Genomic DNA, 27,189 nt, shown 5'->3' with positions numbered 1-27,189 from the left:
TATAAGCAACATAGCCTTTGCTTGAGTGGTTTTGTTCTTTCCTCTCCAAATGTCAAAGCCTGTTCCCATTGAACTCAATAGCAAAACTCCTTTTGATGTCAATGGAGACAGGATTTGACCCCAAGAGATCAGACAATGTGATTTTGATCAGTTGCTTATCTGTCTAGAGACAGTTCTCATGCATGTTCTGCCAGGCTGATTTTGATTGCCCCTCCTGTATGTCATGCTGAGGAAAATAATAAAATCATTTGGGCTGTAGTTCTATCAAGATGTACATGGCACACACAGTTTGATGCCTCTTTTCCATCAAACCCAGATGGCACAGCATCTTGTCTTTCCTAGTGCCTGGCAGAGAGCAATACTTAGATAAAGGCAAGCTGCAGAAGCTTAGTTTGGACATAAGGGAGGCACTGATAGTGTGTTACGGGAAATGGGGTGATTGTTCTTCCTATCCTTCTTTCATTTAAGAAGTTTTCAATTTGGGGTGCTGCTGGATCCTCAGTGATACCTAGAAGTACAGTTGGCACCAGGGGCCCAAAGCATTATTTTTACAATTGCATCTGTTCAACAGATGCAGTTGTAAAATTTGAGACAGGTAAGGGGGGTGTTGGAGGGGATGGGGAGAACATGGAGGCCCCAGGCTGGGGAGGAGTCACATGGGTAGGTCACGTGCCCTCCCTTGTGTCCCTCCTATGAGTGCAGTACTGGTAAGAAATTATTTCTACTTGCACCATTGTTTTCAGGTCATTAGAGTGTTCCTGATGGAGCCATATTGGCCTCTTCCTATCTTTCCTTTGCATCAGGATAGTTTGCAATTGTGCATTTATTGAATTCAGTGGGTTTCTGCATGGATACGGGACACCACCCTCATGTAGTTCCCCTCTCATTATTGAACTTTCTTCCCACTTTATCAGTCACAGGGACCTTTAAATATTTGGTCAAACAACGTTCCTCTTTCTAGAACAATTCTGATTGGAAGATATTGTGCTCAAGTGAGTTTAATCCTCTCAGAATCTTTCCATCTCCCAGAACTGGGGAGTTGTCCAATTTTCAAACAGGGTATTTAAATAGAAATCGAACATTTTGTTTGCAAATACAGTGAAAAGGCCACTATACAACCATGTTACGTAGACTCTCCCTGCTTCTTATGCTAGTCCTGAAGGGACCGTCTGCAGATGAAGGTAAGTGCTAGTTAGAGATTATTCTTTACTTTTATTTCCCCACTCCCCATTATCTGATCATTTTATTGAGAAGGATTCCTATTAGCAGGCCAAGTCCACCACTGCCAAAATCAGCTACAGAACCAGCGTGTTGACCCACTTACATTAGCCGTGATTCTGCCACTGAGCACTCTTACATGCCAACTGTTTTCTCCGTTGATCGTTGACAGATTTGATCGTAATCCTACAAGATACTATTAGTTTCCAAATGCAGACAATGGGACACACCCTCCAGGGACGCCATTTAGGGGGGCCGGAGGGGCTTTAGCCCTCCCCCCCGCCCAAGTTTCTTACCTGAGGTCTGCTCACAGTGCACCTCCAGCCCCAGACAGAGCTCTTATCTGCAACACAACTTGAGTGTGCTATGTGATGAGTTCTGTGCTGCTCCCAGCTTCTGCCTTTGGGGCAGGCAGTTTGTTTATAAACAGAGGAAAAGTGATTAAGATAACAAAAAGCTTGCCATTAAATTAAATTAAGGATTATTAAATGATCCTGAAAGCATTGCCAGGCACTCCAGTTAAAAGATAGGAAACAAAGGGTAGGAATAAATGGTGAGAATGGAGAGAAGTACATAGTGGTGTCCCTCAGGGGTCTTTATTGGGACCAGAGCTGTTCAACATATTCATAAATGAGCTGGAGAAAGGGGTAAACAGTGAGGTGGCAAAATTTGCAGATGATACAAAATTACTCAAAACAGTTAAATCCAAAGCTGACTGCAAAGAGTTACAAAGGGATCTCACAAAACTGGGTCACTGGGCAGCAGAGTGGCAGATGAAATTCAATGTTGATAAATGCAAAGTAATGCACATGGCAAAATATAGTCCCAACTATACATACAAAACGATGGGGGTCTAAATTAGCTTTTACCACTCACGAAAGAGATCTTGGAGTCATTGTGGATAGTTCTCTGAAAGCATCTGCTCAATGTGCAGCAGCAATCAATAAAGCTAACAGAATATTGGGAATCATTAGGAAAGGGATAGCTAATAAGACAGAAAATATCATATTGCCTCTATATAAATCCATGCTATGCTCACATATTGAATATTGCTGCAGATTTGGTCACCCCATCTCAAAAAAAGATATATTGGATTTGGAAAAGGTACAGAGAAGGGCAACAGAAATGACTGAGGTATGGAACAGCTTCCATATGAAGAGAGATTAATAAAACTGGGACTTTTCATGTTGGAAAAGAGATGATTAAGGGGGGGATATGATAGAGATCTATAAAATCACAAATGGTGTAGAAAAATTTAATAAGGAAGTGTTATTTACTCCTTCACATAACACAAGAACTAGGGGTCACCCAATTAAATGAATAGGCAGCAGATTTAAAACAAACATAAGAAAGTATTTCTTCACAGTCAACCTGTGGAATTCTGTGCCAGAGGATGTTGTGAAGGCCAAGACTATAACCGGGTTCCAGTAAGACCTAGATAAGTTCATGGAGGACAGGTCCATCAATGGCTATTAGCCAGGGTGGGCAGAGATCCAACATCATGTTCTGTGTGTTCCAAGCCTCTCTTTGCCAGAAGCTGGGAGTGGGCAATGGAATGAATCATATGATGATTGCCCTGTTCTGTTCATTCCCTCTGAAGCACCTGGTATCGGCCACTGTGGGAAGACAGGATACTGGGCTAGATGGACTATTGGTCTTATCCAGTATGGCCATTTTAATCTTCGTATATGGAACCCAGATGTATCTGCTCCCTGCTGTAGACCCCACTCCCCTCCCAGAGCTGAGATAGAACCCAAGAGTCCTGATGGTGTTTCTCTGTAGAGTTAGTAACAAAGTAAGAATATACATTAAAATTTTAAACCTAACCGGAATCCCTTAAGTGACTTGCCACAAGATGTCAAAACATGTTAGTATTAGAGTTGAATGGGTCTAATATTTATTTAATTTTCTTTCTTTTATATGGGAATTAGATACAGTAGTCCTGTCAGCTAATTGCTAAGTTATCTGCCTAAAAAACAGAGTTTTCAAATGCCTAAGTAGCCCCTGGAACCAAGGTTAAAGTTGCCCCCACAAACACACACCAAAATCTGAAATAGTGCCGCTGGCACCCTCCCCTACCAGCAAGACCTTCTCCTATCTAAAATTTATCTGGGAAAATGCTCCCAGAAGAAACCCTTCCCAGGTCCTCTCTGCCAGTGCAAATGGGGTTTATCATTTGAAAGTTTAAGTTCGCCTGCAGTAAAACAGGGTATTCCTGATTATTTCCTGCAGTTTCTAATGTGGCACTTGAAGGTGTAGCATCCCAGTCCAGCACCTTTAACGAATATGGAAACCCTGGCAATGCCATTGATGGGTCTCCATCCAGTGATTACCTGAGTGGAAAATGCCCCAGTGGAATGCACTGGCTTGTGTTCAGATACATGGCTGCCTTTTGCTGGAGAGACTCAGATCTACATGGATGTGTGTATACGCACCACTGCTTTCTGATCTGTAGAATAAGACATACGCAAGTGTGTGATGTATTGGATACACACCAGCAATGTTAAATGTATGTCACTGAAGAGAAGAGACTTCTGGGGAAAAGCCTTATCTGCTGCAAAGAGAGTTTTTGGGAGTGAAGTCTCCAATCTGACTGTGCCCGCCGAGATGGTAAACAAAGCTTGTGAGATGCCTGGAACTGTATAAATAACTGGTATGAATATTGTCCTACATTTTTAAAGAACAGTTTGTCTCTCTTTTTTTCTCTGTTTCCTTCCATATTTTTCCTTGCCTTTCTTTCTTTTTTGTGCCTTACTCTTGGTTTCTAGTTTTGGTTTCTACTTTGGGAGATTTTTGTTTGTTTGTTTAATTTTCGTATACCCCTCTGCCCTCTCTACATCCCCTAAAAGGGACAGTCAATTTGATTTTTGTTAACGTACTCCTTTTCAGTACTCCAGTTTCTGAGACAACCCTTTCTGACTTGATTTTTTTCTGCTTCCCTATTGATGTTTACAGATGTTTGTAGATGTTTTTTCCAGCAAGGGAGAAACGGACTAACTGAATCTATAAAGGAGCACTGAAACTAACTGTACACAAAATGTTGTCAAATGTACAAGGGACCTGTGCTTACTCTATTTAAGTCTCATTTAAGGCAAAACTCTCCTTGACTTCAATGGTGAAGGACTAAGCCCAGTGTAAATAAACTGCAGGTAGGAGAGGATAATATTAGGTGTAGGAGTAGAGCATTGCCTCGGTGGAATGCACTGGCTTGTGTTCAGAGACATGGCTGCCGTTTGCTGGAAAGAATCAGATCTACATAGGTATATGTACATGCACCACTGCTTTCTGATCGTTGGAATTAGATATAGTCAAGCGTGTGGTGTATTGGACACACACCAGCAATGTTCAATTTATGTCACTCAAAAGAGAAGGGACTTCTGGGGGAAAGCCTTTTCTGCTGCAAAGAGAGTTTTTGGGAGTGAAGTCTCCAATTTGACTGTGACCACTGAGGTGGTAAACAAAGTTTGTGAGACGCCTGGAACTGTGTAAACAACTGGTATGAATGTTTTCTTACATTTTTAAAGAATAGTTTGTCTCTTTTTCTTTCTCTGTTTCCTTCCAACTTTTTCCTTGCCTTTTTTTGTTTTTTTTTGTGCCTTATTCTTGGGTTATAGTTTTGGTTTCTGCTTTGGGGGATTTTTGTTTGTTTAATATTCTTTCACCCCCTCTCTACATCCCCTAAAAGGGACAGTCGACTTGATCTTTTGTTAACATACTCCTTTTAAAATACAGTACTCCAGTTTCTGAAAGACAACCCTTTATTACTTGATATTTTTTTTCTGCTTTTCTGTTGATGTTTACAGATGTTTTAGATGTTTTTCCAGAAAGGCAGAAACTGACTAACTGAATCTATAAAGGAACACTGAAACTAACTATACACAAAATGCTGTCAAATGTAGAAGGGGCCTGTGCTTACTCTCACTGAAGTCAGGGACAAAACTCTCCTTGACTTAAATAGTGCTAGACCAAGCCCAGTGTAAACAAACGGGGAAAAGGGGATAATTTTAGGTGTTTCTTGTTACTAAAGTAACAAACACAATTTCAGACAAATATGTAAATTTTCAAATTGACTACATCCATTTAACAAACAAACTAAACTTGTGGCCTACAGTTTTTCCATCATAAAAACATAGGGTTGCCAACTTTCTAAATGCTGACAGCTGGTCCCCCTCTGCCCCAACCCCTGCCCTGCCTCTTCCCCCTGAAACCCTACCCCTGCTCCACCTCTTCCCTTGAGGCTCCACCATTGCCCTGCCCCTTTCCCCAAGGCCCTGCCCTCTGCTCTGCCTCTTCCCTCAAGGTCCTGCCCCCCACTTGCTCCTCTCTCCCTCGCCCCTACCAACCTCCTTCCCTTGCTGACATTAGGAAAAGAAATTCATTATGGAGTCAGGTATTTCCTTGAAGCAATCCTTTTATTCACAAGCAATGTGCACAAAGTCCTGTTTCCCAGAACACAGTAGGAATTAAGAAGTAGGAGGCAGTTTCCTTGCTCTCAGTTCCAAACCTCTTTCCAGTCAGCACTTCTGCCCAAAAAGTTCTCCCTATAGGCTTTCTCTCAGGGCCTTGTTAACTGTGTTCCACTTGTTGTCTCTTTGGCTTTCTGCTTCTGCTGCCTTCTCTGCCTTCTTCTGCTTCTGGCTGCTTCTGCCCACAGACAAGCACGCTTCCACCAAACAGCAGCCAGCCAGCTGCATTGGCATTCAGTCACCAGTGAAACCCCTCCAACCACATAGCTCAACATCTAATGAGCCTTGCATGTGTTCTGTGGTTTGGTCAGTGGTCCCTCTTGTTTCAGTTATCTTACTCCAAAAAGTAGCTTAACTGCTAACATTATCCCAGATGAAAGGCAGCTATCAGACCCACCAGTGTTAGACAGGTTCCACCCATCCTCTAGCCTAATAATATACAAAGTGTGTCAAATGCACAAAATACAGAAAGGGAAGTATAGAAAACAAAGAATATTCTTTCCTGTAGTCTTTTGCAGTGCAAGAAACCTGAAGTGTTAATAGTTAAACAATTTTCACAGAAAAATGTGATTTTGGGGGGGCTTATATGAAAAAATTTGGTTGTTTCAATCCATTTTTAAGGAACAAATTTCCTCATCCAAAAGGCCACCAACACTGATTCATATTACTGTAGTGCCTAAAAGGCCCACCATGGACTAGTGTCCCATTGTGCTGGACGCTGTACAAACACAGAACAAAAAGATGCTCTCTGCCTCAAGGAGTTTACAATCTCAGTACAAAACAAGAGAGAGCCTCTGGACTCTCTCGTTCTTCTCCCTAAGATACTTGTGTGTACCTTTTTGAATGGGTGATCTCATCAAAGTCAAGCCACCACAGAACACGTCAAGTTTCGCCCATCACTTATTACGACTGAGCATGCTCACACAACCCTCCCCGGTATGACTCACCATTTGGCAATAATTATCCAAACCACTCTAACGTTCAGAACAAATACTGTGAAGGCAAGTGAATGAAATCTCACACTGAAGAATGAATTTCATTCTCTTCAACTGTTATCACACACTTGGTTTGAAAGATGGACACATTTGTGGAGGGTTCTTTATTACTTTTGCCTAAGTCACATCCTGTCTTCTTTCCTGATCTTATTCTGACTCAAACCCATTCATTCCTCACAGAGAGTCAAGTGATGAGAGAATTACAGTTGCTCTAGGATGGGTGTGATTATAACTAGCTATGATTTCTGTCCTAGGTCTCCTTGAAAAAGCCTTTATTTTCCCAGAGGAAACAGAGACTAGCTATGTTGTCCTGTCCCCAGATCTGCCCTTTAGTCTTGGAGCATTTACACTTTATATGAAGGTGGCCTCAGAGTTACCAGCCAAATGGGAAACCATTCTTTTCACCTACCGCACCAAGGACTATGATGAACTTAACGTGTGGCAAGAGTTTAATGGCACTTTCAGCTTGTACCTGAGTGGTCCTTGGGTGCACTTTACTCTCCCAACACTCAACACCTTTGGGAACCATATCTGTGTGTGACCTGGGACTTCAAATCCGGTCTCACAGCCCTTTGAGTAAAAGGTAAAGGAGCCAAAGAAAAGTGTTGAGACCAGGGCATAGGATCCAACCACAGGGCATTGTCATGTTGGGGCAAGATCCAGACACTTTATTGGGCAGCTTTGACAAGGCCCAAAGCTTTGTGGGAGAAATAAGCGACCTTTATATGTGGGACCATGTCTTATCACCTTCCATTATCCATTATAGGCATGGATTATCCATTATCCATTATTCCATTATCCATTATAGGCAGACTAGTCCCATGCTCACACATGCTAATGCCACACTTGTATCTAATGTATTATCTCAAGACACCTTGAGACCAAAGACGCTATGCAGAGTTGTGGTGCAAAGTGTCTAACTTGGAGGAAAACCCCGGGAAAGTCAGGTGATGTCAGTATGTATATTTTTACCTCATGAATTTGAACTAAAACTTTGCCTAAGTGCCAAGAATATGATCCATAACTAGTTCTTGTAGCTGTAGTTTGCAGCCAACCTCAGGAGACCCTAGGCCAAACTCAGCATTTAACTTCAATGGAGTTAACCCAGGACTGAATTTGGTCACCTCTCTAAAGCCAGGGGGAAAGTTGTATCCCAGAGGTGGGTCATGTAGTTCCCTGGGGATTGGCACATATCACACACGTCTTCAGCACTCCTTTCCAACATATTCATTACAAAGCACTATTGACAGCAACCTTAAACTGTATTTCTACTCTGATGAGTTACTGTGAAACTGTACGGCCTTCCAGGTTTGTTTCTCAGCCAGTTCCAGAGCAAATGTACTCAGTTAACAAGGAAAAGCAGTAACCCCTCTCCCACTACAAATTTCCAAACCTTCAAATTTAACCTGGAATCTGAGAATCAAGCTGGAATCTGAGAATCAAGCTGGGCTCTTCTTGCCCATCGACACCAGTGATAAAGGATCAGCCAGAAAATTAGTCCATTTATAAAAATGTTACAACACCGTAGCGATGCCTCAGTGACAACCTGGGAGACTCCATTGAGATCAACGGAACTTGGCAGTTAAGGAATAGAAGTCTGCAAAATAAACCTGGTTTTAGTCATTAAAGTAACAACTCGCTTCCTAAAGGGGGAAATCACCAGAGTAATTGTCATGTTTATACAGTTACTTCAGGCAGAACTGCATTTGAACGCATTTGGCAGGATCCCATGACTCCAACCAAGGGTCAAATGTCACACCGCAATCACCAGTAGTAACTAGACTGGCAGCCATCTTGTGAGAGGAGGAGAGAATTGGCTTGAGACACAATCCTAGACTGCAGAGGTAAAAATGCTATGTATGAAGTTTACTGCAGTCCCAGGGGCTCCTAACTCCAAGTCTGCCACCGCTTCACCTCTATCCTGATCTGAAGCAACCTGTACACAAATGCCAGAATATGAGATCCATCACATAAACTCAGGCAGTCTTTTTGCATTTGTGGGGCAATGCTGGTCATTCTAATTTAAACAACAACAATTTAAAATGTTCCTTTCCCGTAAGTTTTCACATTATTTAGCAGAGCCATCGAGGAACTTCACAGGTGGCGCGGCTGTTAGTTTGCTGCACACACTGACCCTCACCGCAACAGTAAGGATAGAATTCAGATCCTCATGCTCCAAAAGTACAGGACCTTACTACTTGAACTAAAAATGAATCTCCTTCGCTATCAACAATATAGGGCTGGTGGCACACAGCTGAGCAGCTCTGATACCACTCCCTAGGCAGTTAGGGTTGCCAACTTTCTAATTGCACAAAACTGAACACCCTTGCCCCTGCCCCGCCCCTCCTCTGAGGTCCTGCCCCTTCTCTGGGGCCCCGCCCCCACTTACTCCATCCCCTATCCCTCTGTGGCTTGCTCTCCCCCGGCCTCGTTCACTCACTCATTTTCACTGGGCTGGGGCAGGGGGTTGGGATGTAGGAGGGGGTGAGGGCTCTGGCTGGGAGTGCAGGCTCTGGGGTGGGGCCAGAAATGAGGGGTTCAGGTTGCAGGACAGGGCTCAGGGCTGGGGCAGGGGGTTGGGATGCAGGAGGGTGCAGGCTCCAGGAGGGAGTTTGGGTGTGGGAGGGGGGTCCGGGCTGGGGCAGAGGTGTGGGAGGGGGTGCAAGCATCAGGCATGACTTTGGGTGTGGGGGGGGCTCAGGGCTGGGGCAGGGATTAGGGTGCAGAGGGGGGTATAGGGTGAGGGTCCTGGGAAGGAGTTTGGGTGTGGGAGGGGGATCCAGGCTGTAGCAGGGAGTTGGGGTGTGGGAAAGGGTGTGGGCTCTGGGTAGTGCTTACCTTGGTGGGCTCCCAGGAAGCAGCAACATGTCCCTCGACTCCTAGGCATAGGAGTGGTCAGGCAGCTCTGCACTGTGCACGTGCCTCCTCCTGCAGGTGCTGCCTCAGCAGCTCCCATTGGTTGCAGTTCCTGGCCAATGGGAGGTGCAGAGCTGGCACAGAGGGCGGGTGCAGCACTTTTAACAGCCCACTCAGCTGTGCTAACTGGAGCTGCTAGGGTCCCTTTTCAACTGGATATTCTGGTAGAAATCTGACACCTGGCAACCCTATAAGACAGAAGAGGGGCTAGCCATTTCATGACAGTAGTATGTACTGTAGTCTGAATCTTCCTCTGTTTGAATCATATAACCCACTGCCAGAGCCAACCAAAGTAAATGAAAAGATGCTGAATGACTTCATTGGGTTTTGGATGAAGTCCCTAATTAAGTGGTCTGTTTTCCCATGGAGTGCAGCTGTCTCCCAAATAAAGGAACAAACAAATTACATATTCTGAATCTGAAGAGGTAAATCAAGTCCATGTGGTGTAAATTTAACCTTGCCCCACCGCACTAAGTAGCAAGTCTGGGATGTGTGCAGAAAAAAGTTAAACCCCAGACTAGATCCTGTTTCAGGCACAGCTGTTTAATAGCATGTGTTACACAAATAGTGGTGTGATCCAGAGTGTGAAGTCTTTCCTCTTCAATAACTGAGGCCTGGTCTACACTGGCAAGTTTCTGCGCAGTAAAGCAGCTTTCTGTGGTGTAACTCCCGAGGCGTAGACGCTGCCAAGCCACTTAGTGCCCAGAAACTGCACAGTTGCAACGCTGTAAAAACCCACCCCGACGAGAGGTGAACAGCTTTCTGTGCCGGGGCTACAGCACTGCAGTGCCAGTGTAGACACCCTGGCGATTACAGCGCTGCGATTGGCCTCTGGGAGATGTCCCACAATGCCTGTTCTCGCCTCTCTGGGTATCGGTTTGAACTCTACTGCCCTGCCCTCAGGTGACCCACCGGGAGTGCCACCCCTTAAATTCCTTGGGAATTTTGAAAGCCTCCTTCTCCTTTGCTCAGTGATGTGTGCAGTGGTCTCAATGCATCTTTCCAGGTGGCCAGGCCTGCTCCACGCACCAGGCGATTCCCCGCTTGGAGCAATGCCGAGCGGCTGGACTTCATCGGCGTTTGGGGAGAGGAGGCTGCGCAGTCCCAGCTGCGCTCCAGCTGTTAGAATTATGATACCTATGGCAGATTTCACGATGCATGAGAGAAAGGGGCCATGACTGGGACACACTGCAGTGCAGGGTCAAAGTGAAGGAGCTGCGGAGGCATGGGAGTCAAACTGCCGCTCTGGTGCTGCGCCCATGAGCTGCCAGCTGGGCCGTCCTTAGGCATACGCAGAATATGCAGCTGCATAGGGCACCATGAAATTTGGGGCACCAAATTGCCCCAAATTTCATGGCGTCCTACGCAGCTGCATACTTCATATGCTGCAGCGCCAGCGGCCAGCCCCATCCCCCATCTGGCCCTCCAGTGAGTTCCTCGGGGGATGCAGGGCCCGGGACAACTCCCTCCACCTCAGGCCCACCCTGTCCCCATTTTCCACCCCTTCTCCCAAGACCCCTGCCCCAGCGACGGATGCGGCCCGGGTGGCCTGGCGATGGCAGCAGGAATCAGGCCTACCCCTGCACTCACCAGCGGTGGCGGGAAGCTGAGAAACCCAGCCCCAGCCCGCTCCACTCCGCTGGCTCCGTGCTGTGTCACTCTGCTTCCCACCGCCGGTGAGTGCGGGGGTGGGGGGCAGATGCCTTCCCCCAAGCCCCCTCCCCTGAGCGACATGGCTGGGTCCGGGGGAGCGGAGCGGGCTGGGTCCGGGTTGTCCCATTTCCTGCTGCCAGTACCAGACCCCCCGCTAATTCCCCGGGCTGCTCTGGGCCTGTGGGCCCCCCCAAAGCGGCCCTCCACAGCTCCTGCCTCTGTGGCCCCACAGGCCTTGAGCTCAGCCAAGACCCTCCGCACGGGGGGAGCAAGTGCTCGGGCTGTGTAAGGCACCATAATTGGTAGGGATGGCCCTGGCTACCAGTTCTACAAAGAGCTGGACACGATACTCGGTGGCAACCCCACCTCCACTGTGAAGGCCACTGTGGATACTTCGGTGGCTCACATGCCAGTCGAGAGTGGACTGAGCTAGGAGGAGGAAATCTTGGATGAGAATGTGGAGGGGGAAGGGGACCCAGAGGCAGAGGACAACTCAGAGGTTAGAGATGCATGCAGCCAGCAGTTCTTCTCTACCCCGGAGGAATCTAGCCAGTCACAGCAGTCAGATCTTGGGGAAGCGCAAACAGGAGAGGAGGCAACTGGTATGTGGCTTTGATTTTGGGAATCGCTGAAGCAAGTTCTCAGGGGCAGGAGGTTTGCAGAAAGCAGGCTTGTGTCTGTATGATGCATGTACCACCACATGCCTAGTCTGGGCAACGGAACAGGGTGTTGATTGACTCCCTCACTTCACAGGAATCTACCTCAGAGATCTCCACGAAACTCTCATGGACATACTGAGCAAACTGCTGCTGCAGTTTCTTTGGCAGAGCTGCTGCAGTTTCTTGCCCCATTAAGGGTAACTTTCATGCGCCACTGTGCCATCACTGGTGGGGGGATGGGACCATTCCTGCACACAGGCGAGCTGCATAAGGGCCAGGGCGGAAGCCACAGTCTTGGAGAAGACCCTCCCTTGATTCCCTGCTCACCCTCAGCAGCGAGATATCTTCCATAATGAACACAGCCTGTGGAAAATGTGGGGACAGGAATGATTATAAGGCCCCCCCTACAGTGCTGGCTCTCCCCAATAGCCACATACCCAGTGTATAGTACAGTCCTGGAACACTGATTTCCCCTGCCCCTGTGGTTACTCACCATTTTGGGTGTCTTGTGGCTCATGTGTGCTTGCCTGGGGTCAGCCAGTTAGTGACAGGTATGTGCATAGTGGCTGTGTTTTAAATCAGTGGTCTGTGTGTTGCAAACAATACCGCTTCTGTAAAATGTTGCATTTTGGCTTCACAGATATGACCTTGGGAACCCAGCCGCCCTTTTTGTTATCGCCAGGTGAATGGCTGCGCAGAATTAGAAAGCGGCCACGAAGAACTAAAGAGGACTTTCTGCCTGATGTCATGATGCACTCGGCGGCCAGAAAACAAGAATTGAAGGAGTGGCCAGACAGCGAGAAGAGGGGCCGAAAGTAGAACATGGCACACCAGAACAAAGCCACGGAGCGGCTCTTAAATATTATGGAGTGCCAAGCGGACACACTCCAGGCGCTACTAGCATGCCCGCCCTCCCCTGCAGCCGCTATTGCAAAACTCTTTCCCATGGACCCCCCAGACCCCACCAACACACTCTTATCAACCTCCTGGCTCCAGTCTGTACCCACGGCATTCCACTCCTGCCCGGTCACAGTCCAGCCCTGCGGAATCCCAGTGCCCCACTGCATCAACACCCGTCCCTCTACAGTTTAGCCCTGCTGAAGTACAGTACCTGCTGCACTGTACTCCAGTGAAGAAGGCTGGATATGATACGTGGACATACACAAACCTTTAACCGTCCCGGGACCCCTCCTCCTCCTGGGACCCTCCCTTCCCCCATCCCCCTCAGTGCCGATGTGTTTTTTTGTTTGGCTCTCTCCTCCAGTTATTGTTTTTTAATAAAATAATTGTGTTGGTTGGAAAGCAATCTTTATTCCGTTAATTGAAAGCAAACAGAGCCCTGCAAAGCAACAGGCAATTTCCTTAAACCTTCACAGTGCATCGTCTGCACCAATCACAGTCACCTCCTAGCATTACAAGCATTGCACTCCCGAGCACAGCAACAAATATTAGTGGCTTTCAGCTTCAAATTGCTGCCTCAGGGCGTCCCTGATCCTTATGGCCCCATGCTGCGCCCCTCTAATAGCCCTGGTCTCTGACTGTTCAAATTCAGCCTCCAGGTGCTGAGCCTCAGCCATCTAGCCCTGAGTGAAGCTTTCACCCTACCTGTCACAAATATTATGGAGCGTACAGCATGCGGCTATAAGTATAGGAATATTGTCATCGGCCAGGTCCAGCCTACTATATAGGCTGTACCACTGGGCCTTTAAATGTCCAAAAGCACACTCCACAGCCATTCTGCACTTGCTCAGCCTATTGTTGAACCGCTCCTTGCTACTGTCAAAGTGCCCCGTGTATGCTTTCATAAGCTGTGGCATTAAGGGGTAGGCTGCGTCTCCCAGGATCACAATGGGCATTTTGATTTCCCGTACTGTAATCTTCTGGTCCAGTAAGAAATCCCTGCTTGCAGCTTCCTGAACAGGCCGCTATTCCAAAAGATGCATGCATCCATAGGCTCCGACTTCACCTCTACCCAGTGGGTGCTCGACCTCACCCTCACCCCTGACCCCACCCCTGCCCTGCCTCTTCCCGTCCCTGCACCACCATCACCCCACCCCGATTATTGTACTCAGTGGCTAGGTAATCTGGTGCCAGAATTGGAATATGAGTCCCATCTGTCGCCCTCCACAGTCAGGGAGGCCCATTTGTGCAAAGCCATCCACAATGTCACGCACGTTGCCCAGAGTCATGGTCTTTCAGAGCAGCATGCGATTAATGCCCCTGCACACTTCCGTCAACACGAGTCCAGTGGTCGACTTTCCCACTCCAAACTGGTTAGTGACCAATTGGTAGCAGTCTGGAGTAGCCAGCTTCCACAGTGCAATCACCATGTGCTTCTCCAATGACAGGGCAGCTCTCATTCTCGTGTCCTTGCGCTGCTGGGCTGGGGCGAGCTCATCACACAGTCCCATGAATGTGGCTTTCCTCCTCTGAAAGTTCTGCACCCACTGCTCATCATCCCATACATGCATGTCAGTGTGATCCCACCACTCAGTGCTTGTTTCCCAAGCCCAAAAGTGGTGTTCCACTGTGGTCAGCATCTCCGTGAATGCCACAAACAATCTCATGTCGTAGCTACTACGCGTAGCAAGATCAATGTCACGCTCCTCTTGCCTTTGTAGTTTAGGAATAACTCCACTGCCACTCGTGACCTGTTAGTCACAGCGAGCAGCATACTGGTCAACAGTGCGGGATCCATTCTTGCAGACCGAAGAGGCAGGGTGCACAATACACAAACCGTTGACAGATGGCGCCAAATGCGGACAGAAGCACAGGGATTGCTGGGATGAGAAGCAATGCATCACAGAGCACTGGGACAGGACCCAGGATGCCCTGCGACCCCCTCCACCGTCCCACAACTCTTAGTGGCAGAAGAGGAAGAGGTGCTCTGGGGGATAACTGCCCAGAGTGCACCGCTCTGAATAGCTCTGCAAGTGCCGCAAGTGTGAACACGCTATTGCGCAGGCAGCTGTCAGTGTGAACACACAACAGCGGTTTCCCTTCAGCACTCTCTGAGTGGCGCGGTAACTGCCAGTGCTGTAACTCTGCCAGTGTAGACATACCCTGAGCAACAATAGGGAATTGGAGGTTTAGTAATGGCTAACATTCTGTGTAAAGCTGCTCATTTGCTAGTCTGTCCACCCCTAAACTGAGCGTGTGGGGTAGGAATGTACTTTAGCTCAACCTAAAAACAGACCAGCCTTGTATGATGATTGAGTGTGACTGAGTACAGACAGTGTCTAACCCAGTGGAAAATCCCCAAACTCCTTTCCATTTCCAGTCTAATATAGATTTTAGATACTGTAGTTTGAGGTTTCTCCATTTGCAAGGCAACAGAGACCTAATTTTAAACACGCAAGTAATTGTTAGAAATGGTTATTTCTTACTTGAAGTGTCAATTGAGAATGATACTAAAGTGTGGGTATAACTTCAAGCCACGTTGCTGTGGGACTGTTCCCATGTTAAGATTACATACCTGCTTATGTACCTTCCTAGATCTGGGCCTCAGTTTGCTTAATCACCTAGAGCCAAACTGATTCCCCTCTTCACACTAGTCCTCTACTCCGCAAGTAGCCCCAATAACTTCAAGGGAACTATTCATTGTATAAGATTCTATTCAGTGCAAGGGCATCACAGCCTGGCCCTTAACTACATAAATCATGTTTCTATTAGCTGTATTTACACAAAACTGTCTGTGCCAGACATTACTTACCTTTGAACCCGATTGACGTAATATTTATGTGGGTAATGAGAAATGCCATGTCCAGTTGGCTGATTTGCAAAGGCAATGTACTCCCCTGGTTCTGTGCATTGAACTTCTGCTTTTGTTCTTTCCTTTGGTTGTCTTTTAAGTAAAGTCAATAACTGCCACCTAAGGGACTGCTAATGTTCTCATTCAGGGACTGCTGATTCACTCAGCTATGTACTGATACAATAAATGATGCAATTTTAGAGCTAAACTTTGGCTCTAAGGGCCAGTGGTGCACTGGGGGATAGGTAGGTTTACGCATCTGTAGTGCCCAAGTGCTGATAGGGTATTAGGGGACTGATTTTCAGAGATGTTGAGCACCACAGCACCCACTGACTTCAAATAATGTTGAAGGTGGTCAGCGCCTCTGAAAATCAAGCCCTATGGCCATAATGCTTCCAAAAGCACTAAGGCATATTCAATAATTGCACTGAACAGCTTGATACCAAAGTTTACGGATTGTCTTCTGTACCAAACATGGTGTTAATTTTTGCTTATATAAAAGATTCAGAGTACGAAGTTGAATAAAGCAAAACAAAAACAAAGAGCTTTTCACCCGATCCACGTCCCTTTTCCAAAAATACTTGATTTTTCATATATATGGTATCCTGCTGGTGCTAATCCATTTTTGGAGCATCCAAAGATAGACGATTGCTTCTGGGAAGAAAAGTTTCTATCTCTGCCTCAGGTCTGAGAGTGACACAGTGGATCTTATCAGAGTATTTTTTCTAACCCTAATCTTCTATGATTCTGTGTGGGTATGTCTACACTACGAAATTAGGTCAATTTTATAGAAGTCGATTTTTAGAAATCGATTTTATACAGTCGATTGCGTATGTCCACACTAAGCGCATTAATTCGGCGGAGTGCGTCCTCACTACCGTGGCTAGCATCGACTTACAGAGAGGTGCACTGTGGGTAGCTATCCCACAGTTCCTGCAGTCTCCATCTCCATTGGAATTTCTGGGTTAAGCTCCCAATGCCTGATGGGGCAAAACATTGTCGCGGGTGATTTTGGGTAAATGTCATCAGTTGCCCCTCCCTCCGTGAAAGCAATGGCAGACAATCGTTTCGTGCCTTTTTTCCATGCAGACGCCATACCACGGCAAGCATGGAGCCTGCTCAGCTCACCGTCACCGCTGCTATTGTGTCCTGGATGCTGCTGTCAGCAGACGGTACAGTACGACTGCTAACCGTCATCATCCTCCGCTTCTGCTGCAACTTTGCTCTCCTGCTCTTGTAAATGAACTCAGTCTCAATAGCAAATTTCTCCATGTTGTCATCATCCGCCGCTGCAGCTCTGCTCTCCTGCTCTCCTGGTGCCATGAATCCATCTTGCAGGTCCTCTCGTCTTTCTGTATAAATATCTATTCTCGTGGCATCCGTCATCATCCACTGCTTTCGCTGCAACTCTGCTCTCCTGCAGACGCCATATCATGGCACGCATGGAGCCCACTCAGCTCACTGTTGCTGTTGTGAGTATTGTAAACACCTCACGCATTATCCTGGAGTATATGAACCGGGCTAAGAGACGCCAGCACGAAGACGATTTTGATGAGGACATGGACACAGACATTCCTGAAAGCATGTGGCAATTGGAACATCATGGTGGCAGTGGGGCTGGCTGATACAGTGGAACGCCGATTCTGGGCCCGGCAAACAAGCAGAGACTGGTGGGACCACACAGTGTTGCAGGTATGGAATGATTCACAGTGGCTGTGAAACTTTTGCCTATGTAAGGCCACTTTCCTGGAACTCTATAAGTTGCTTTCTCCTGCCCTGAAGTGCAGGAATACCAAGATGGGAGCTGCCCTGACAGTTGAGAAGTGAGTGGCGATAGCCCTGTGGAAAGTTGCTACGCCTGACTGCTATCGGTCAGTCGGGAATCAATTTGGAGTGGGCAAGTCTACTGTGGGGGCTGTTGTGATCCAAATAGCGAATGCAATCATTGACATTCTGTTAGCAAGGGTAGTGACTCTGGGAAATGTGCAGGTCATAGTGGATGGCTTTGCTGCAATGGGTTTTCCTTTAACTGTGGTGGGGCAATAGACGGAATGCATATCCCTATCTTGACACCGGACCACCTTGCCAACCAGTACGTAAACCGCAAGGGGTACTTCTCAATGGTGCTGCAAGCACTGGTGGATCACAAGGGACGTTTCACTGACATCAACATGGGATGGTCGTGAAAGGTGCATGACACTCGCATCTTTAGGAACTCCAGGCTGTTCGAGCAGCTGCAAGAAGGGACTTACTTCCCAGACCAAAAATTACTATTGGGGATGTTGAAATGCCAATAGTTATCCTTGGGGATCCAGCCTACCCCTTGCTCCCATGGCTCATGAAGCCTTACACAGGCAGCCTGGACAGTAGTAAGGAGCAGTTCAACTATAGGCTGAGCAAATGCAGAATGGTGGTAGAATGTGCCTTTGGACGTGTAAAAGCTCACTGGCGCTGTTTGCTGACTAGGTCAGACCTCAGCACAACCAACATTCCCTTTGGTTATTGCTGCTTGCTCTATGCTCCATAATATCTGTGAGAGTAAGGGGGAGATGTTTATGGCAGGATGGGAGGTTGAGAAAAATCGCCTGGCATCTGATTTTGAGCAGCCAGACAGCAAGGTGTGCTGCACATCAGAAAGGCTTTGAAAACCAGTTTCATGACTGGTGAGGCTTCGGTGTGACAGTTGTGTGACAGTTGTGTGTATTTGTCCTTGATGCAAACTCGCCCCCTTTGTTGATTTTAATTCCCTGTAAGCCTCTCCCCTTCGAAATAAAGTAACTATTATTTTGAAACCATGCATTCTTTCTTTATTATTTTTTTTAAAAGGGAGGTAACTGACAAAGTAGCCTGGGTGGAGTGAGGTCAGGGAGGAGGGAAGGACAAGGCCACATTGCTTATTGTAGCCACACTAAAAATCAAACTGTTTGAATGATAGCCTTCTGTTGCTTGGGCCATCCTCTGGAGTGGAGTGGCTGAGTGCCAGGAGCATTCCCCCCCCCCAATGTTCTTGGGCGTCTGGGTGAGGAGGATATGGAACTTGGGGAGGAGGTCAGGCGGTTGTACAATGGATGCAGTGGGGGTTTGTGCTCTTGTTGGCTTTCCTGCAGCTACACCAGATGCTTCATCATGTCCATTTGCTCCTCCATTAGCCTTAGCATCGCCTCCCACTCCACTCTTCGCGCTCCTGCCTCTGCTCTTCGCGCTCACTTAATGCTTTCCTAGCCTATAACACTGAATGCCTCCATGCATTCAGCTGTGCCCTATCAGTGCAGAAGGACTGCATGAGCTCGGAAAACATGTAATCACGAGTGCATTTTTTTCTCCTTCTAATCTGTGATAACCTCAGGGTCGGAGATGATAGGGGGAGCTTAGAAACATTTGCACCTGGGGGGAGATAAAAAGGGAGAGTAAAATTTAAGATAATACATTTCTGAGAACAAAAGGGAGACTCTTGCACAGTGAATCAAGGAATTCACAGGAGACAGCACATGTGCTTCAGGTATAAGGTCGCATTGCGCCTTTTATATTGAGCGCCTGCTGGTATGGTGACACATCACACATGGCGGGGCAACAGAATTCAGTTTCCATGCAGCCATGGTAAGGCAAAGGGTATGCGGGGTTGGCTTCTTACGCATAACTTGTGGGAATGGTTTCAAACTGCAGCGCCATCATTTCCCACAGCAAGCAATGGGTTGGGTTTCACATTTAAAAGGAGGGGCTGCGGTTTTCAGGTGGATGTGCAGCACACACCTCCCCCCACCCCACCACGTGGCTATTCTCTGGGATGATCCCTTTTAGCCAAGTGCAAACAGCCCAGCATGAAAGGAGTCCTTTTACTGTTCCCTTACAAAAATTCCCCTATTTCAACCAGGTGACCATGAATGATATCACTCTCCTGAGGCTAACACAGAAAGATATAGACCAAATGTTGCTTGAATGCGACCAAAACCCAGGACCATTCGCTGCTATGCTTTGTGCTGCAATGATTCCAGAATACTTTCAGAGTACCTCCGGGAGAACTTCATGGAGATGTCCCTGGAGGATTCCTGCTCCATCCCCAGACATGTGAACAGACTTTTCCAGTAGATGGACTGGCTGCGAATGCATCCCAATTCTTCAGGGCAAATCAAACATTAATCACTATTGCTTTTAAACCCTGTACTGTAGTTACAAATGTGCACTCACGAGAGGTGCCTTCTCAAGCTTCAGGGTCGGGGATCCCACATTTGGAGGGTATTGGCTCCAGGGTGATGAAAAGGTCCTGGCTGCCGGGGAGAATGGATTCACAGCTTGCCTGCTGCACATTCTCCTCCTACTCCTCATCCACAAAATCTTCCTCCCTGTTGCGTGAGACTCCCCCCTTGCAGGTGTCCACGGACAGTGGTGGGTTAGTGGTAGGTTCCCCCCCTAGAATGCCATGCAGCTGATCATAGAAGTGGCATGTATGGGGCTCTGACCCAGAGTGACCATTTGCCTCCTTTGTCTTTTGGTAGGCTTGCCTCAGCTCCTTAACTTTCACGCAGCACTGCTGTGTGTCCCTGTTGTAGCCTCTCTCCAACATGCCCTGTGAGATTTTGGCAAATATATTTGCATTTCTTCTTTTTGATCAGAGTTCTGCCTGCACAGATGCTTCTCCCCATACAGCAATCAGATCCAGTGTCTCCCTTTTGGCCCATGCTGGAGCTCGTTTGCAATTCTGGAGGGACGGCATGGACACCTGTGCTGCTGAGTTCACCATGCTGACCAAACAGGAAATGAAATTCAGAAGTTACCGGGGCTTTTCCTGTGTACCTGGCTAGTGCATCAGAGTTCAAAGTGCTGTCCAGAGTGCTCACAATGGAGCACTCTGGGATAGCTCCCGGAGGCCAATACTGTCAATTTGCATCCACACTGCCCCAAATTCGACCCAGCAAGGTCAATTTTAGCACTACTCCCCTCGCTACAGGGGAGTAGTACAGAAGTTGATTTTAAGAGCCCTTTAAGTTGATGGAACGGGGTTGGTTGTGTGGACGCGTTCATTTTAAAATCAACCTAACACGGCTAAATTCGACCTAACCCCATAGTGTAGACCAGGCCTGTGATTCTGCCCTTACAGTAGAGATGGAGGCCTCAATTTTCCTGCAGTAAGTGGTAATTAATGTCCATTTCTCTGTGATTTTTCAACAGTGGAAGAGGAAAACTATGATTCTGTAGGTGGTATAAGGTCTTGAAGGCAATAAGTTATGTTTGTGTATTATACTTGATTATGTCCATATGTTCCCATCCCAAGACAAACAGCACTCCTTTATCCTATTTAATCTGTAACTAATTACTGAGTCTTCTGATGGATATTGACTGGTAATTTATGTAATGTAGTTCTCCTCGAACTCTGTGGAAAACAAATTCAACAGAAACCATACAGACCTGCCAAGTCTCACTCAAGGCTAGATTGTAAATGTGACCTACACTGACATTCAGCAAAGTATGGGGACATAACCCTCCCTGTTTCCACACTCTCGCAACCACAGTCCTCTGTACAACCATGCAGGACCTACCTGAATTCTGAGTCTGGGCTAAGGGGGTGGAGGTGAGGAGAAGCAGGGGCTGTCTGAAACTCTTTTTGAGGGGGCCTTGGAAGAGCCATGACTCCCCCCATCATTCCCAACATGCCCCAGCCAAGAGAACTGGCTGGACAGGAGCTGGCAAATGTGTTGTGTCTCTGGCAATAGCCTGACAACTATACTCCCTATGCCTCTAATTGTGTGTGAAACTGGAGAGCTGGAGGAAATGTGACTCAGGGTGTTGTCTTTGAAGATTAAAACAAAGACTGTGAATGGCTAGCCAACTACAAAAGCAGTTTCTCCTCCCTTGGTGTTCACACCTCAACTGCTAGAAGAGAGCCTCATCCTCCCTGATTGAACTAACCTCGTTATCCCTAGCCTGATTCTTGCTTGCATATTTATACCTGCCTCTGGAAATTTCCACTACATGCATCTGACGAAGTGGGTATTCACCCACAAAAGCTTATGCTCCAATATGTCTGTTAGTCTATAAGGTGCCACAGGACTCTTTGCCGCTTTTTGAGTTACAGTGACTTCCTGGGGTGATGCAGCTCCGTGTTTCCCCTTCCACAGGACTCAGAGTAAACTCACCATCTCGTGCTATCTTAGAGGAGACTCTTTCATTCAGGACTCATTTTAAGACATTTTCATAGTACTGTATCTCCTAATTGTTGTAGGAGCAGCAGTGATCTGTATGCTCTGTATGACTCTGCTCTGTATAACCTGTATGCTCAAAAGGTCTGTTACACTTTCCCACCACTTTTGTCTCCTCTCTGTCTTTGAATATCTGTGAAGTGGCTTTCCCCCTCCCGCTCCCTCCTGGAATGCTTGTGGGATGAATGGGCTGGTTGAACAGCTGGAAGATCAGAAGAGCTCCCAGGTAGACAAGGTGTCTGGAACTCTAATTAGGCAGCACTCACACCCCCAGTGCATGGACACTGCATGGACACTGCCCGAGGTGGAGTGTGACCAACCAGACGTGGCCAAGTCATCTCTAGTCGCAGGCCATGAGGAGCAGGTCCTTAAAAGGGGAAGGGGCCACATGCTCAGGAGTGCACTCACAAGCTTGTACCTCCCATGAAGGCCCTTTGCCCGAACCGCCTGGCCAGTGGTTCACTGCGTTGCATTCCATCGTGCCTCGGGAAGACTTACCTTAATCGCACCATCCATCGCTGTGCTGTGGGACACTTACCTTGAAGGATCCTGACATCTCCAGTGCTGTGCCTGTCCTGGGAGCATGAGTATGAGAGTGTGACACCTTCCCCGCCCCCCCATCTTTTGAGCTTAGCTATCAGAATAATAAACGTGTTGCTTTCTGCCAAACTCTGGTGGGTCATTAGTTCTCCCTAAGCTTACTAGCTGGCCCAATTTCAGGTAACACTAATCATGAAAGATTTGCTGTGTATTTCAGTGGAGCATCTTATTGTTGCACTTCAGCTTTTCCCGGCTGCCAGCATGGCCTCCTGCAGCTGTGGGCAGCCACACATAAATGAGAGCCCCCTTTGGCCTACTATAACTTACATCAGGAGTTGACCTGGCCCCTGGCTGGTTCCAGAATTGGGGAGCCACAAAGGTGGCATACAGCCACCATTACTCCCCCGTACCAAGTCAGCCCCCAGCTCAGAGCAGCCAGACCCAAGAATCAGGGGCTGTATTTACTGGGGGAGGAAGAAGGGCTTAGATAAAATAAAATAAGTATACATAGATTGAGGTGCACTGATAGATCTGTGTGGTGACAAGAGACTGGAATAGAAGGTGTCCTGAAGCTGAGCCTTTAGGAGCATAGATCAAATTGTGTGTGGACAAAGCTGGCATAGTGCATTACTCAAAATGCACTATGTCCGGCTGTTACCAGTCCTCTCACTCCCCCATTTTTAATAAGACCTAGATTTACTTTTTTTTTCCAAAACAAGACATTGCTAAATGTTTAAAACAAATAAGAAAAAAATATCCGAGTGCGTTACCAGCAATGTTTCTGTATTGTTCGCTTTTATGATCATTCACAATTTCAGTTTATAATCATGCAATCATAGAAACTTTGGGCTGGAAGGGAGCTCGAGAAGTCATCAAGTCCAGCCCTCTGCACTGAAGCAGCACCAATTAAACGTAGACCGAGGTGGACAAACTTTTTGGCCCAAGGGACACATCTGGGTATGGCAATGTTATGGCGGGCCATGAATGTTCACAAAATTGGGGTTGGGGTGACGGAGGGGGTGAGGGCTCTGGTGGGGGCACGGACTCTGAGGTGGGGCCAGAAATGAAGAGTTCAGTGTGCAGGAGGGGACTCCGGGCTGGGACAGGGGGTTGGGGCACAGCGGGGAGGGCTCTGGCTGGGAGTGCAAGCTCTGGGGTGGGGCTGGGAATGAGGGATTTGGGATGCAGGAGGGTGCATTGGGCTGGGACTGAGAGGTTCAGAGGGTGGGAGGGGGAGGCTCAGGGTGCAGGCTCTGGGAGACACTTACCTCAAGTTGCCAATGGGAACTGCAGAGGCAGCGCTTGGGGCGGGGGCAGCGTGTGGAGCAGAGCCCCATGGTTGCCCCTATGCATAGGAGCCAGAAGAGGGACATGCCACTGCTTCTGGGAGCCGCACAGAGTTGCCCCCAACCCTGCTCCGCAGCTGGAGCACCGGAGCGGGGCAAGCCTCAGACTCAACTCCCCAGTGGGAGCTTGAGGGCCAAATTAAAATGGCTGGTGGACTGAAAGCAGCTCGCAGGCCATATCTTGCCCACCCCTGACCTAGACACTGAGTCCCCATATTGTAGTTTTGCATTTGATTTTTCCTTCCTAAATATCATATTTTGCACTTGCCTTTATTGAATTCCATCTTGTTGAATTCAGACCTACTCTCCAATTCGCAGAACTCATTTTGAATTCTAATTTTCTCCTCCAGAGGGCTTGCAATCCCTCTCAGCTTGGTCTCTGTGACGGGGTCCCTGTGGTGCAATTTGGAGTGCGGGACTATTGAGCCCTCCAACCCCACCAGCCTGGGCTGCCTCTCACACTGTGATGCTGATGTCAAGCTACAAGCCTCTGACAGGCACTGAACTTATCCTCTAGGGGCTTACAAATTGATTATTTAATAATTTGTTCCAGTATCTTCCCAGGTATCGAAGTTAGGCTGACTGGTCTATAATTCCCTGGGTCCTCTTTGTTCCCCTATTTAAAGAGAGGTACTATACTTGCCCTTCTCCAATCTTCTGGCACCTCACCCATCCTCCATAAGTTCTTGAAGATAACTGCTAACGGTGCTGAGATTGCTTCAGATGAATTTTATCATAGAAGCATAGAATCATAGAATATCAGGGTTGGAAGGGACCCCAGAAGGTCATCTAGTCCAACCCCCTGCTCAAAGCAGGACCAATTCCCAGTTAAATCATCCCAGCCAGGGCTTTGTCAAGCCTGACCTTAAAAACCTCTAAGGAAGGAGATTCTACCACCTCCCTAGGTAACGCATTCCAGTGTTTCACCACCCTCTTAGTGAAAAAGTTTTTCCTAATATCCAATCTAAACCTCCCCCACTGCAACTTGAGACCATTACTCCTCGTTCTGTCATCTGCTACCATTGAGAACAGTCTAGAGCCATCCTCTTTGGAACCCCCTTTCAGGTAGTTGAAAGCAGCTATCAAATCCCCCCTCATTCTTCTCTTCTGCAGGCTAAACAATCCCAGCTCCCTCAGCCTCTCCTCATAACTCATGTGTTCCAGTCCCCTAATCATTTTTGTTGCCCTTCGCTGGACTCTCTCCAATTTATCCACATCCTTCTTGAAGTGTGGGGCCCAAAACTGGACACAGTACTCCAGATGAGGCCTCACCAATGTCGAATAGAGGGGAACGATCACGTCCCTCGATCTGCTCGCTATGCCCCTACTTATACATCCCAAAATGCCATTGGCCTTCTTGGCAACAAGGGCACACTGCTGACTCATATCTAGCTTCTCGTCCACTGTCACCCCTAAGTCCTTTTCCGCAGAACTGCTGCCTAGCCATTCGGTCCCTAGTCTGTAGCTGTGCATTGGGTTCTTCCGTCCTAAGTGCAGGACCCTGCACTTATCCTTATTGAACCTCATCAGATTCCTTTTGGCCCAATCTTCCAATTGGTCTAGGTCCTTCTGTATCCTATCCCTCCCCTCCAGCATATCTACCACTCCTCCCAGTTTAGTATCATCCGCAAATTTGCTGAGAGTGCAATCCACACCATCCTCCAGATCATTTATGAAGATATTGAATAAAACTGGCCCCAGGACCGACCCTTGGGGCACTCCACTTGATACCGGCTGCCAACTAGACATGGAGCCATTGATCACTACCCGTTGAGCCCGACAATTTAGCCAGCTTTCTACCCACCTAATAGTGCATTCATCCAGCCCATACTTCCTTAACTTGCTGACAAGAATACTATGGGAGACCGTGTCAAAAGCTTTGCTAAAGTCAAGAAACAATACATCCACTGCTTTCCCTTCATCCACAGAACCAGTAATCTCATCATAAAAGGCGATTAGATTAGTCAGGCATGACCTTCCCTTGGTGAATCCATGCTGGCTGTTCCTGATCACTTTCCTCTCAGGCCCTGCTGACTTGAAGACATCCAACTTATCTACATATTCTGTAACCTGTTCCTTCCCCCTTGTTTTTAATAGTAATTGGGTTAAGTATCTGTCACCATTAACCTTCTCAGTGAAGACTGAAGCAAAACAGGCATTGAACACCTCAGCCTTCTTGATGTCATCAGTTATTATCTTTTCCCCTGCTAAGTAGAGGACCGACACTTTCCACCATCTTTCCCTTGCTCCTTACGTATTTAAAGAACTTCTTTTTACTACCTTTTACGTCTATTGCTAGGAGTAACTTAATTCATGCTGAGCCTTGCTGATTTTGTCCCTATGTGCACGTGCTAGTCTTTTGTACTTCTCCTTAATAATTCATCCACGTTTCCACTTTCTGTAAGATTCCTTCTTGATTTTCAGGTCATTACAGTGCTCCTTATGGAGCCATATTGGCCTCTTCCTATCTTTCCTTTGCATCAGGGTAGTTTGCAATTGTGCCTTTGATATGCTCTCTTTAAGAGAGCTCTCCTGAACTCCTTTTTCCCTTAGAGCTTTTTCCCATGGGACCTTGCCTACCAGCTCTCTTGAGTTTTTTATAGTCTGTTTTTCTGAAGTCCATTGTTCTTATTCTGCTGCTCTCACTCCTTCCTTTCCTTACAATCATGAAAAGTGTCATTTCATGATCGCTTTCACCCAAATTGCCTTCCACCTTCAGATTTGCTACCAATTCCTCCCTGCTGATTAGAATCACCTCTAAAATGGCAGTCCCCCTGGTTACTTCCTCCACTTTTGGAAGTAAGAAGTTGCCCCCAATACACTCCAAGAATTTATTTATTGGCAGGTCATGAAACAGTGTTGCTCTAAAACTTTACAGACTTGGCCACTGATCCTGCAATGTGTTATGTGTGGGCAGAGCCCTGCAGAAACGTGTTGAATTCAGTGGGACTCTGCATGGACATGGGACTCTACCCTTGTGCAGTTCCCCACTCATTATTGATCTTTCTTCCCACTTGATCAGTCACAGGGACCTTTAATTATTTGTTCTGCCAGATAAGAGCCAATGGTAACAAAATGTTCCTCTTTTTAGAACAATTCTGATTGGAGAATATTGGTGCTCAAATGAGTTTAATAACCCTCAAAATCCTTCCATCTCCCAGAATAGGGGAGCTGTCCATTTTTCAGACACAGAAATTGAATATTTTGTTTGCAAATAGAGTGAAAAGGTCACTATCCAACCATGTTACATACCCTCTCCCTGCTGCTTATCCTAGCCTTGAAGGGACTGTCTACTGATGAAGGTAAATGCTATTTAGAGATTATTCTTTTCTTTTATTTCTCCCCTCCCTGTTATCTAATTATTTTAGTGGGAAGGATTCCTATAAGCAGGCCAAGTCCATCACTGCCAGATGCAGCTACAGAACCAGTGGTGTGGTACCCTCTTACATGC

At 47.2% G+C, this 27,189-nt stretch overlaps 1 long non-coding RNA gene across 1 annotated transcript in view; it reads right to left on the bottom strand.

Annotated features, from left to right (window-relative positions):
- Positions 1-18,458: 18,458 nt before the first annotated feature.
- LOC140904938 (uncharacterized) overlaps positions 18,459-27,189 on the bottom strand; it is a 53,001-nt gene continuing 44,270 nt past the window's right edge. The window contains exon 3 of the long non-coding RNA XR_012156683.1: positions 18,459-19,042. This is a non-coding gene — a long non-coding RNA (uncharacterized lncRNA). The remainder of the gene's footprint in view (positions 19,043-27,189) is intronic.

The sequence above is a fragment of the Lepidochelys kempii genome, chromosome 1 (genome assembly GCF_965140265.1).
Source record: "Lepidochelys kempii isolate rLepKem1 chromosome 1, rLepKem1.hap2, whole genome shotgun sequence".
Classification (NCBI taxonomy): domain Eukaryota; kingdom Metazoa; phylum Chordata; order Testudines; family Cheloniidae; genus Lepidochelys; species Lepidochelys kempii.
Note: the sequence above shows the minus strand (reverse complement) of the source record. Positions and strands in the feature narration are given on the sequence as shown.